The 14085-nt window shown below is 38.9% G+C and overlaps 1 long non-coding RNA gene across 1 annotated transcript; it reads right to left on the reverse strand.

Moving 5' to 3' along the window:
* Nucleotides 1–445: 445 nt before the first annotated feature.
* LOC137096651 (uncharacterized) lies at nt 446–13362 on the reverse strand. The gene is made up of 3 exons (XR_010909586.1): nt 13291–13362; nt 3195–3269; nt 446–799 (listed from the first exon to the last, which is right to left on the reverse strand). It is a non-coding gene; the product is annotated as an uncharacterized lncRNA (long non-coding RNA).
* Nucleotides 13363–14085: the final 723 nt, after the last annotated feature.

Genomic DNA, 14085 nt, shown 5'->3' on the forward strand with positions numbered 1-14085 from the left:
TGAGAGTGCCTTGGACAGCGAGAAGATCCAACCAGTCCATACTTCAAGAAATAAAGCCTGACTGCTCATTGGAGGGAAGAATAGTAGAGGCCAAGATGAAGTACTTTGGCCACATCATGAGAAGAAAGGAAAGCTTAGAGAAGACAATGATGCTGGGGGAAATGGAAGGAAAAAGGAAGAGGGGCCGACCAAAGGCAAGATGGATAGATGGTATCCTTGAAGTGATCTTGAAGGAGCTGGGGGTGGTGACAACCGACAGGGAGCTCTGGCGTGGGTTGGTCCATGAGGTCACGAAGAATCGGAAACGACTGAATGAATGAACAACAACAACAACAGACTAAGTTGCCATAACATCCACGAAAACACTTGGATTGAAAAGGCAGGTAGAAGTAGAAAACCATAACATTTGCATGTACCATACAGGAGTGTGATCCTCCCCTCCCATGTTGCGTATTTATATCAGGGATGGTCATTGTATGACTATCCAGTTATTGTTGGACTATAATTCCTAACTGTCACAGCACAGCTGGTGGTGAACAAATCTCGGAGTACTGCAACACAGAAAGACCTGCCCAATTTTCATTCATTTATGAAGAGGAAGATGTTAATTCATATTGGAATTAAGAAATCCTATTAAATTATACATCAAAGGTGGTTACAGCATTATTCAAAATCTATTTTGTGATGTGGTTTCTTGTACAAGATTGTGGTTACTTTGCAGAGCATGTGGTCCACAACTCTTCATCACAATAAATGTTCCATCTGGGTCTGGAGGTTTTACATAGCTGCCACTGCCTTCCTAAAGAAAAAAGAAGAAAGTAACTGCTTTATAAATGCAGGTTTACATGAAGGACATTTAATGGTTTGTGGATAACCACTCAACCACTCATGCCTTGTGTGTTTGTTTCAGGTAGTCTCTCACACAAAAGCTCCATCCTCTTACTCATTTAGCAATATTTGTGTTGGGCAAATGCCAGCATCTCCTGCTTGTGTCAATGCATTTATATTACAAAGGGGCTGCAGATCTGACCCGTTTGACCTATGTTGGAAAAATGCACATTTCCTCTTCCTTTGAAAGATTTCTCTTCCATCTACAATTTGTTTTTCCATCCCTTCCTTCCCATTTTTGAAATAGAAGATCATGTTTCCGTAAGACTAACTTTATATTCACATCCAGTAGCGTGTTAGTATCAATAGCTAGATAATTAGAGTACTTTGCTGTATTTAGCCACACATTGTCAAAATAGCTTTTTGTTATTTTACCTGGGATGGTGTTGGGATGAAAAGGGAAAAAACATATTCAGTGAATAGGTTTTAGGCTGGGGCAGATGCTGTATTATTTAAATTAGTAATTTCCAGACCATTGTATAAACAGCAAGCTTTGGAACTAGATGCTTTCAAAAACCCACAAGGAGTATTTATCTCCTCAAGACTTAATATTGTTTTAAAAGACAAGTAGAATTATCACACCACTTTATGAACTGGCATCATACCATACCCTCTAACTGTTCCAATTAATCTTTTGTCATCTCACTTTTCATATGATTTCAAAACACCCTAGTTTATGTCTTTTCCTCCCATCCCCCCTCCTTTGTTTTCAGATTAATTCAGTTGCTACAAACTGAGATTTAATTGCAAAAGTAGTTTGCTGTCAGTGGAGAGGAGGTGAGAAATTTTGCTCTTCCCAGGAAGCTCAGGAAAAAGCAAATTGCTGCATTATATCACAGCTTGTGCATTCTTCCTCATATATTTGCCATCTAATTACACTGTGATATTATTTGGTCAAATGGGGCATATCTACACTGACCATTTAATGCGGCTTCAAGCCAACTCTAAACTATGGTGGCTAGAAAACACACTGCAGTGTGAATTTAAGTGCCTAAAGTGCATTAAAGCAAGTCAAGGGAAAGGCTAAGTTGATACACATCAGTGAGCTACTAATGTAAGCCCTTAATGCAATCACCAAGCCCCAAATGTAAACCACACTGCATGGTGAAATCACATTGGAGACACCCACCCACACTGGAGCAAGGTTAAAATTTGGCAATCGGGCTGCCAAAAAAATCAAAACAAAAACCCCATGGGTATAACCTGGTTAATTTACACCCTAGAAGGGATAATTTATTAACTTCATTGTTAACCATTATCTTGCTTTTGTCTTTGGTGCACATCACTTACAGGAATGGAAAAAAAATACATGTTCTGGATCCAGTTTGAGGCCATCTTCTGTGATTAATGTAATCATTCGCCTGGCCTCAGATCTGTTCCAAACATGGCAATCTAATCATTTGCAGAGTGAAACCAGGTTCTCCCAAACCAATTCCAAACCAATTCCAAATCAAAATATGTGTATTTTATGTAATGTTTATAATGATTATTTGTTTTTAGCTATGTTGTAACCCACTTCGAGTTATGAGGACAGGTAGATAAGAAATAAAATTGTTATTGTTGTTGTCACCACAATAACAATTTTATTTCTTATCTACCTGTCCTCATAACTCGAAGTGGGTTACAACATAGCTAAAAACAAATAATCATTATAAACATTACATAAAATACACATATTTAAATGTATTTCTACAAAATACATATATCAAAATACAAAGAACAAAGATTAAAAGAGAGTGAAGATGTGAGTTTAAAATTGATAGTTTAACATTGACTGGGATCAGTTATACTGAATCTGATATTATTATTATTATTATTATTATTATTATTATTAGTAGTAGTATTAGTAGTAGAAGTAGTAGTAGTAGTATTTGTTGTTTGCCAGGAGAACTTTCTCTGTTGCATTGCAGTTGGAGACATAGCCCTTCAGAGAAAGAATGGAAAAATGCCTAAGCTTAAAAGTATACTGTATACACATAGTATAGCAGATTTAGTAACTATGCTGTTACTGTTTTCCCCCCTAATGTGATGTAAAATAAATCCACATTTTTTATCTAGGTATTTTTATCGTAATTACATGAAGAATTTGCTACACTATGTTTAATAGAATGCAATTTTCATGTTTTCTCATGCTACAAAACTTGCCTTTAGTTTTCTTTTTCTTAACTGTTCTTGACTTTTTCTCATTTGTCACAATGCCACAAGTCACTTTGAAAGGCTCTCTGTAATCACTTGATATCATAGATTCAGGATATTATAAAACCATGCAAATAACAGATGAAACAGATCCTATTAGGTCATCTTACCCATCTTGCTGCCAATTCAAGATTGCACCCATGGATCTGGATGGTTCAACAGTTCATGCTGCCAGAACAGACTTCCTGAGACAAAATGGGAATCATAATGTTATCTCTGACCACTAATACTTGGAGGGAAAAACTGAGACTTTTCTTCTTTGCAGACCGATAGTGGTTCTCTTTTATGTCTTACTAGAAGGGGAATGTTATCATTCAGTTAGTGAGAGATTCTGCACAATTTCAAAATATGTTGGCAGTAGTTCTGAGCACAATTAGACTGATTCAGTCCCAGTGAGAGCAATGAGATTTAGGCAGTGCAGTGGTGAGCAACTGTGGCTGAGTCTTTGCATCACGCTATATATATTTTTGTGTGTGTCAGGAGCGACTCAAGAAACTTCAAGTCACTTCTGGTGTGAGAGAATTTGCCATTTGCAGGGATGTTGCCCAGGGGACACCCAGATGTTTTACCACCCTATGGAAGGCTTCTCTCATTTCCCCACATGAGAAGCTGGAGCTGACAGATGGGAACTCACCCTGCTCCCCTTTCGGTCAGCAGTCCTGCTGGCACAAGGGTTTAACCCATCGCACTACCGGGAGTTCCATCACAATATATTAAAGTAACTAAACAACTAATTCTTCCAGAAATATTTATTAACTAAATTTGCTTTCCTCTCTGTTTGTTTGTGCAACTACTTGTTATATTTTGTCTGGAACAAGACTATGGTGCAAACAGAGGATCAGAGGAAGTGTAAATATAATTGACCCAATTCTGTAGTGAAAATAAGAAAGAAACATGGCCTAATCATACTTAATTTCTTGGTTCATCCCAATTCAACAGTTCTTTCTAGTCTGTTTGTCAAACACTTTCTTCTACCTGCTGGGATATTCTGCTATATATGTTAATAGCATTGAGAATTGCCATCAAGGCAGTCCTGGTTGCTGTTCAATTAGGCTACAACCAGTGAGGTTTTACTGCTCTTGTCGTTCTTTTCAACATGTGGGTGCCTTTTTGTTTCCTCTAAAATATAGTAGTGCCTTCATCACAGCAAAAGTGTTCCTTTTAAATTCAGAACAAAGAAGGAACAGCGCAAATTGAAAAGATGTAGATGTAACTACAAAAGAAACACATCTTAAAGAGTACATTCTTTTCCCCGTGTGCATTTGTAACTCCTCTTCAGTTTGAATGAATTCCAGTGTGTGTTTAGAATACAAATGAAAATATACATCTTCATTAAATAATTATTCTACAAGTTTCAGGATCCTTAATCCCAAATACACTGTTAGTAATTCATTTAAAAATATATAAACACAAACAGATACAACTATAGATTCCTTCTGATTCCTTTTCACTATTTGCTCCTTTTGTAAAGATCTTCAATATCAGAGATGCTTTTATAGGTGTATGTCCATTGTAGAATTAATGCAGTTTGATACCACTTTAACTCAATGCTATGGAATAATGGGAGCTGTAGTTTTTCAAGGTCTTTAGACTGCTCTGCCATAGAGTGCTGGTGCTTCATCAAACTACAACTCCCATGATTCCATACCATTAAGCCAAGACGTTCCCTTCACAAGTGCGACTTATGGGGACAAGGGAAAGGGCCTTCTCTGTGGTGGCCCCTCAGCTCTGGAACTTGCTCCCTAGAGAAATTAGGCAAGCCCCCACCCTGGCAGTCTTCAGGAAGAGCCTGAAAACTTGGCTGTTCCAGTGTGCCTTCAATGAATGAATGAACAATAACCCCTGACTTGACCAATCCCTGCATAAATGCCCTCGGAAGCACTTTATGTTACCTGTTAGTGCAATTAAACCCTACTTCATCCCTCAGATCCCCTGTCCAGATACATTACATTGCTCTCTCACCCAGTGTTTTTAAACTTTTAATCCCTGCAACCTGCCCTGCCCACTGTGATCAGCATTCTGTGTTCAAATATTGTGATTTAATATTGTCTGATGTGTTTATTTATACTGTTTCTCTTATTTTATTTTATTTCCTTATATTTTATTGTTGTTTTCTTATGTGTATATTTGCATTGTTGTATTGCTGGGCTTGGGCTCCTGTAAGCCACCCCAAGTCCCCCTGGGGAGATGGTGACAGGGTATGTATAAAGTTTTATTTGAAACACAACAAGATGAGTCCACAGCAGACACTCTGCTGGTTGTTGTATTGGATCACACGTCAGAAACTTTCCAAGTGTCTAGGACTGTCTGATGTATCAGTGAATAATATGTGCAGATCCCAGTAAGGTGGCCTTCTGCAGCTGGCAGATGGTAATTTTGTCAGCGGCGATTGTGTTTAAGTGCAGGCCAAGGTACTTAGGCACTGCACCCAGTGTGCCTATCACCACTGAAACTACCTTGACTGACTTGTGCCAGAGTCTTTGCAGTTCGATCTTTAAATCCTCATATCGTGTCAGCTTTTCCAGTTGTTTCTCTTCAATCCTTCTGTCACCTGGGATTGCAGGAGCCCCTGGTGGCGCAGTGGGTTAAACCCCTGTGCCGGCAGGACTGAAGACCGACAGGTCATAGGTTTGAATCCAGGGAGAGGCAGATGAGCTCCCTCTATCAGCTCCAGCTCCTCATGCGGGGACATGAGAGAAGCCTCCCACAAGGATGATAAAACATCAAATCATCCAGGCATCCCCTGGGCCAATTCTTGCTTGCAGACGGCCAATTCTCTCACACCAGCTTGCAGACGGCCAATTCTCTCACACCAGAAGCGACTTGCAGTTTCTCAGGTCGCTCCTGACACGACAAAAAATAAATAAAACAAACCCTGGGATTGCAACATCAACAATCCATACTTTGTTTTTTAACACGAAGTATGGATTGTCGATGTTGTAATCCCAGGAGACAGCAGGGTTGAAGAGAAACAACTGGAAAAGCTGACACAATATGAGGGTTTTATTATAAGTTGTTTTATTATTATTATTATTTGAAACACAACAAGATGAGTCCATAGCAGACACTCTGCTGGCTGTTGAATTGGATCACACGTCGGACACTTCCCAAGTGTCTAGTGCTTTCACCTGGGATTGCTATATAGATGATCCATACTTTGTTTTTTTACACGATTGTGAGGTCAGGAGTGTTGTGCTCCAGAACTCTGTCTGTCTGAATTCGGAAATGCCAGAGGAGTTTGGCATGTTCATTCTCTGTAACTTTTTCCAGCTTGTGATCCCACCAGTTCTTTGTGGCAGGCAGATGGTATTTGTGGCACAAGTTCCAATGAATCATCTGAACAACAGTGTTATACCTCTGCTTGTAGTCTGTCTGTGTGATCTTCTTGTAGCAGCTGAGGATATTATCTATTGTTTCATCTGCTTCCTCGTAGAGTTTACATTTGGGATCTGTTGTCGACTTTTCAATTCTGGCTTTGATGGCATTGGTTCGAATAGCTTGTTCTTGGGCTGCCAGATTCAGAATCAATTATTATTATTAAATTGGTGTCAAACTGTATTAATTTTACAATTTAGATGCACTCTTATTCTCTCATCAATTTCAAGGCCTGGATTTGATGACCTTAATAGACAACGTGACAAAAAAATGTTTAGAACATTTTGAGATAATATGAGTACTATGCACATTGTTAAAGTTGGCAATAGGAGACAGATTTTTTAGTATGCTGTATCTTCCCGGTGTACATATTCCTGATAAATATTGAGTGAAAATTGCAAAGACAATTAAAATACTCCTCCACCCCTGACAAGCATTTTTTCCTTCTGTGGCTCTTTATTTGCAGTAGCATTATAGAATTCCACCACAAGCTTATCATGGCTATAATTAAAATTCTATGCAAAGTAACCTCAAGATCATCAGATTCCAGATAGTCATATAAAATCTGTTGCTATGGGAGCTGGCATTGAATGGCAAGCTAAGGGTGGAGTAGGATCTGTAATGTTACATTATGTTTGCCCTGCTCCCACTGGAAGGGCCCTTAAATAAAGTCACCTTTTATCTTTGCTTTCTGAATAAACATAAAACTGGATTTTTAGCGCAAAATCCCGATTTCAAGGTTATTGATGCCGGACTAAATTAATACAGTCTGTGCGATAGCATACAAAATCCTCAGCAAAGCCAGGGATACTCCTGTCTTTTGAATGCTTGACATTTGTTTTTCATCATGAACTTAAAGGTCACCAGCTACAGATGAATCAGGATACCTGCCTGAGTTTACATTTACATGCATTTTATTTTATTCCCATGTGCACTTTTTTAAAAATGAAATCCATCACTCGGATAAAACTGTATCCTCTTATTATCTAGACCGGATAAACTAGAAGAGTTGTCAACATACGGACTTTGAGAACAAACAAGAGTTTTGTTGGGTTTTTTTTTTACATCCTATCCTCTGTAGGAAAGAGTGATATGAAATATACTCCAGACTATTGCTTTTTCTCTGCTTCTGATTACTGGAGCTAAACAATTCTATTCTCTAGCACTTAGCTTTGTTCAGGATGTCATTGTTCCCAGTAGCATCTTTAGGGAGGTGGGGAGCAGGGTGCACACTGTACCAGGTGACACCTTGAAAGAGGGTGACAATAAATGACACACACACACACACACACATATATATATATCCCTGTAGTTAGATTTTGCCACACCAAAAACAAAACCATATTTTGTAAGCCCAGCTTACAGGTATTGTACCAATATACTTCCAAGGCTAAAACTCTATGCTGATTTAATATATGAGCTTTCTAATTTACACATTCTCTAATCATGGCTGTCATTATTAGCCATTATAAAGGCACTTTAATCATGTGGTTTTGGTCATCACACACTACAAGTGTACACTGTTTGTATTTCTGGTGATTTTCTCCTCATTTTTTCATATATATTGGGACTACTTTGGAAAGTCAGACTTGGTCACAGTAGTCCATGCTCTTGTTACAGAATAGACTACTGCAAGGCACTCTACATGGGGTTGCCTTTGAAGACTGTTCTGAAGCTTCAAGTCGTCCAACGGGCAGTAGCCAGGCTCCTTAATGGAGTAGCGTACAAGGAGCATACAACTCCCCTGTTGTGGCAGCTTCCCTGGCTCCTAATTTGCTACTGAGCACAATTCAAAGTGCTGGCTTTAGCCTATAAATCCCTAAACGGTTCTGGCCCAACTTACCTATCAAAACACATCTCCCTTTATAAGCCGGCTGGGGCATTAAGATCAGCTGGGGAGGTCCTTCTCTCTGTCTTGCTTCTACCGCAAGTGTTTTTTATTTATTTATTGTATCAGGAGTGAACCAAATATTTAAAAACAGTAGAATAGCATAGCGCAAGGGCAGATGCCTTCACTGTGTCTGGTTGTGCCAGTCAGCTTTCGTATGATATTGTTTCTAGCGCCCACTTTTTGCTTGATATTCAGGCAGTGCTTCTTGTAGGTCAGAGAATGGTCCAGGGTAACTCCCAGGTATTTGGGTGTACTACAGTGCTCCAGTGGGATTCTTTCCCAGATAACCATCAGAGCTCGAGATACTTGTCTGTTCTTAAGATGAAAATTGCAAGTGTGATTGGTGGGGACGAGGGACAGGGCCTTCTCAGGGGTGGCCCCTCGATTGTGGAACTCCTTCCCCAGGAAGATCAGATCGTCCCCCTGATGTTTAGAAAACAACTAAAAACTTGGTTATGTAAACAAGCATTCAGTGAATGACCACAGCAGCATAGCAGATGGGTGATCGTTGCAATGTCAAATGTTTCACGTTTATGTTTGATGGCTTTATAGTTTTAATGGCTTAATTTACAATTATCCTGTATGTTATTGTTTTAGATGTATGATATACTGTTTTATTATATATGAGGTATTGAATTTTTGCTATTTATTAGATGTGCATTGCTTTGAGTCCCCCTAGGGATAAAAAAAGTAGTTTATAAATGCAATACTTATTTATTTATTTATTTATTTATTTACTCCCCAGCAGAGCTGTGGATCTATTTCTTTAACCCCCAGCAAAAGCTGGCTTTGTTCCCCTAGCAGAGCTGTAGAACTATCCTTTTACTCCCCCAGCAGAGCTGTGAGAAGTGAAGAGAGAATCCTACACGTCCTGCTGTTAGGCTTCAAACAGTGAGACTGAACAAAAGTCCTCCTTTCCCTCCAAGATATTCCTGGGAAAAGGGGTGGGCCTAAAGATTCTAACAATGATTGCCAAGTTGTTGGCCCTATGATTGCAACCTGAGGGAAGCTACCTTATAGCAAAATGCATGGCTTAAATAGATTCATGCAAACTAGCAGTGCAAGAAAAGGAATTCAGATTTCCTGGCACTGCTGTGCCAGCACATATTGCATTTATATTCCACCCTTCTCACCCCGAAGGGGACTCAGGGCGGAGCACAACATATAAAAGGCAAACATTCAATGCCGAAACATACTAGACTATACACATATAAAAACATTAAAATCACGTATCTTGATGTTAAAATCCTCTGTTTCAAACTGCCTGAAACATCCATATCGAATCTGATTGGCATCATAAGAGTTCCTATCACTGCTTCATTGCACAGTTCCCACAGCCAAGTTTTAATCATCTTTCTAAAGGACAGGAGGGAGGGGGTTGATCTAATCTCATTAGGAATAAATAAGAACAGTCTGCTATACCAGAAGGTCCATGGGGGTGACCCCAAGACTTACTGCACTGGGTGACATCAACCATAGTGATGCCACTGATTGCTCCTAATATCATCATAGTTTTTTTTTTAAAAAAAAAATTAAGGTGTACTAATAAATGTGGCTACCCTTTTAAACAGATAATATTCCTTTCTCTCAAATAAAAATAATATAGTAAAATGCAATTAGGAAACTCAGAATGTTGGTTATTTTCTGATACGTCTTTAGGAGCTTCTAAACAAACAGAATCAATTAAGACATAACACAGGATCCTGGAGTTCATACAGATTCAAACAGAGATAAATATTGCATAATACAGAAAGTGCTTCGCCCTTTTCTGCATGTGGGATTGTTTCTTTTCCCCACTCCCCCTGTTTCAGCGAGACATGTGACCTATCCCTCTGTATTAGTTTCTTTCTTTCTTTTTTAGCAAAACCAAATAACATTTTTAAAAAACCAAAAATACCTGTGGAGTTGATAGAGCATGATGCATTCATTTTCCTTGATTTTGTAGTGAGGGAAAAGGCTAGCATGAATAATTCAAAAATAATGCTGAGACTGTTAAGATTTAGTACTGGAGAGGTCATTGCAGTTGGGAGAATGAGCTAGGAGACTATTACTATTCCACGATCTTTGAATCTCAAGGTGACATCATTATTATTTCTCTATACTATAATGTGGTGCTGCAACCAACTTATTGCAGTGTTTCTCTCGTAGGGTAGAAAGATCAATTACATACAGACCTCAAAATGTGAACTATAAGCATAGTATCCAATAAAACTGTCATTAATAGTCACCACAATTTTAGCTGTATGCTTCCAGGTCAAGCTGTTTTAAAAATGATAACTGACATTGAAAGGTTGAATAAAGAGCACTCATCCTAAAGGGAACCATTTCAAAAGCTAAATAAGATATTTCATTAACACTTAGTATTAATCCTTTCCTGGACTAATGCTATTATTATTATTTAAAAAGATCCTGTATATAGAGATGCATTGTTAACAGTTACTCACAGAATAGTGCTGAAAAAACAAATGCATCATTTTGGAATTCCAATTCTGGCAGATGTCAGAAAAAAAATATCACAATTCACATAGCTTACAACACAATCATGTATGTGTGAAGTAAGTTCTGTTGATTTAATGGGGCTTACCCCAAGTAAGCATGTGTAAGATTACACCTATCTTTCCGAGCTTGCAATATGTTACTTTGGGAACTGCAAGTTCCAGAATCCCTCATCCACCCTGTCTGTTGCCCATGTTGGGCTCAGGAATCTGGGAACTGCAAGCTAAAAAGTAAATGTTCCAAGTTCTGACTTGAATATGAAAATGCACAGGTAGGAATACATTACTAAAGTATGAGTTTTTAGAAGAAATGTGGGAAAATGGGAACTAAGAGAGATGGAAGCTATGCCTCTACAGCAGGTATTTGATTCAATGGTCCTATTACACATGAAGGCCAGATTTGTACATATCTTTTTCATAACATACATATTGTGCACTTCTGCAGTTTGGCTAAATTCCACCACTTACACCAAGTGGCACCAAGGCTTCAAGTTCATCCATGGTGTAACTTGGTTGCTCCACCTCAATCAAGTCAGCACTGAGAGAAAGGGCTGTATATGTGCTTGTGAAAAGATAGCATTATGAACTAATGCTTGTACAATTTTCGACTAAGTGGAACTACTTTTACACTTGTACAGGATTCCAACCACACATCTATTCATTTTGTAATATGATGGTCATTAGTATTCAGAGCCCCTCCAGCAAGCTGAAGAAGGATACTGAAATGCATTTTCTGCTTTCTAAGGTTTCCGGTGGTGCAGCAGGTTAAACCACTAAGCTGCAGAACTTACTGATCAATCCGCAGATGGGGTGAGCTCCCATTGTTAGCCCCAGCTTCTGCCAACCTAGCAGCTGGAAAACATGCAAATGTGAGTAGATCAATATGTACCGCTTTAACAAGAAGGTAATGGTGCTCCATGCAGTCATACTGGCCACATGACCTTGGAGGTGTCTACAGACAACACCAGCTCTTCAGCTTAGAAATGGAGATGAGCATTACCCCTCAGAGTCAGACATGGCTAGACTTAACGTCAAGGGGAAACCTTTACCTTTAAGGGTTCCACATACTGACATCAGAAGTCTTTCATTGACAGTGTAGTCCTATTACATTAGGTTCATGAATATTAACCTAGGACTAAGCCTAAACATTTTCTGCCCAAGACACATGATAAAATGGGATATGTGCACATGTGTGTGTGTACATGTGCTAGTATGACGATAAATCCTATTTATTATAATACTAAATATGTGTCTTGCTTCCTCCATTCCGCTTGAGGACTAGATAATAGCACAGAAAGTACAGGTCATAGCATCTGTAGCTATCTTCTCATATCTCATTGTTGCTCTTTCTGTATCTGAGTCTAAGGTGATCACTTCATTTTGCTTAATGATAGAAGTTAGAAAATGGTATCCTTTCAATGGAAGACTCATGTGATTTGGGTATGAGCTTTTGCACTATTATAGGCTTGATTTCCTTGCTCCATGTTGTGGAGACTGAATATCATAGTACTAGGAAGTGTATCTGTTTTCTGATTCCCTTTTTGTACTTCAAAGGTCATCCTACGCAGGCTTTTCCTATCTACACCAATGACTTCCCCATCACAATTCTCTGGCATTTTATTTGCATAGACAATTTATGTTTGGCAGGACAGGATGAAAATTTCCATCTCATACAAGACACCCAACAGAATAGAGACAGACCACTGTTGCAAACGATAGAGATAAGCCTATGGTAATGAAAAAGAAAGTCAATTTCCAGCTGATCCAGCAATTCCATCTAGATGCCAATGAACTGCTTGTACTCCTTTCTTTTCCTGAATGGAAATGTACCTGGGTATAACCCAAACTTGTCGTACCTGTACAGTAGATTTGCTCTTTGACTTTCAAGGATAACCTTATTATGACATTGCAGAATTAGAGGCATGAAACAATCTGATGAACAAACTAGATCATTCCACTTGGAAAGCCAAAGCACAGAAGACGAGGAAACTTTGGTCTTACCTTAATGTTGTCCTGCGGTAGAGTGCTGCTCCCTAGTGTGTCTGAGCTCTCGTGCAGGACTTTCATAAAGAAGACTGGCAGTTTCAATGACAGATTGCCTTGTCAAATGTTACATTTCCTTATATCAGATATCAAGCTGCTTTGCAGGACACCGTTCCTTTTGATGCAACCCATGCAATACACATATCCTTGTTTTTAAAAATACCTTGCACTTTTAGAGGTCACGAAATCACCCTTAGGTGCAAATGGGGCAGTGTATGTCATTTTATCTGTATACCCAGCCTTGTGAACTTTCCAAACACACATCATGAAGATTTCCATGGCCTTTAGAATTCTGGAGGATACATGCGTCCCTTTAGACTCAAGCATGCCTGTGATCTCAAGCTCACAGCTCTTAATTGACTCTTCACTCCCTTAGCTCCCAATCACCCTTTACTTACTTACAGGATTTGTATGTCACTCTTCAAACCATTGTCTCCTGGAGAACTAGTAAAGCTGCAGAAAAGGGAAACCAACATGATTAGAGTGCCAAAGCACTTCCCTTGTAATGAAAGCCTCCATTGTTTGTGCCTTTTAGGTTTATGAAAGGAAAGGCAATTAAGAAGGAACATGTTGTTGTTGCTTTAGAAAACATGTTCTACTTGAAAAGGTTGGCACCCAGGTTTAAAAGCATGTGGGCTGTTGATCCTAAACTGCTGGGCTACACAGACACAAGAGTATAGGAAACTATTGGAAAAGGATTCATGTGTTTACCTAACATTTACTATATAGTGGAACTGAAAAATCATTGACTACAAATGTGTTTTTTTAAATAAAATTCATCTGTAGGAAACTCTTACAATTAGAAAAGATTGAGTCTCTGTTTCACAAGGTTGGTATATTCCTCAGTAAAAAAATAATTATTATTTTGTCCCAGTCAAAGGAGATACTGTACTCCTTCCAGTGTAGACATAACGAGGAAGGCATCAGAAACTGATCAGGTCTCTGGCAAACTTATATGGGAGGAGGCCATTCCTGAAATACCTCAATCTGAAGCAATTACATTGCTGAGACACACAATCTTCCATGGCAAATGACTGATACAATGCAATAGAGAGTCCTTCAGCATTTTCTGCTAATACTCTGCTTTGATAACTGCTGGCTTCTCTATCAATGAGGTTGTGAATTCACTTTGGACTTTCTTTCAAACTCTAAAGGATATATCTAGTAGAAACAAAATAGAAAACCAGGACAGTACCT

This window comes from Anolis sagrei, chromosome 3 (assembly GCF_037176765.1).
Source record: "Anolis sagrei isolate rAnoSag1 chromosome 3, rAnoSag1.mat, whole genome shotgun sequence".
In the NCBI taxonomy this organism is placed as follows: domain Eukaryota; kingdom Metazoa; phylum Chordata; class Lepidosauria; order Squamata; family Dactyloidae; genus Anolis; species Anolis sagrei.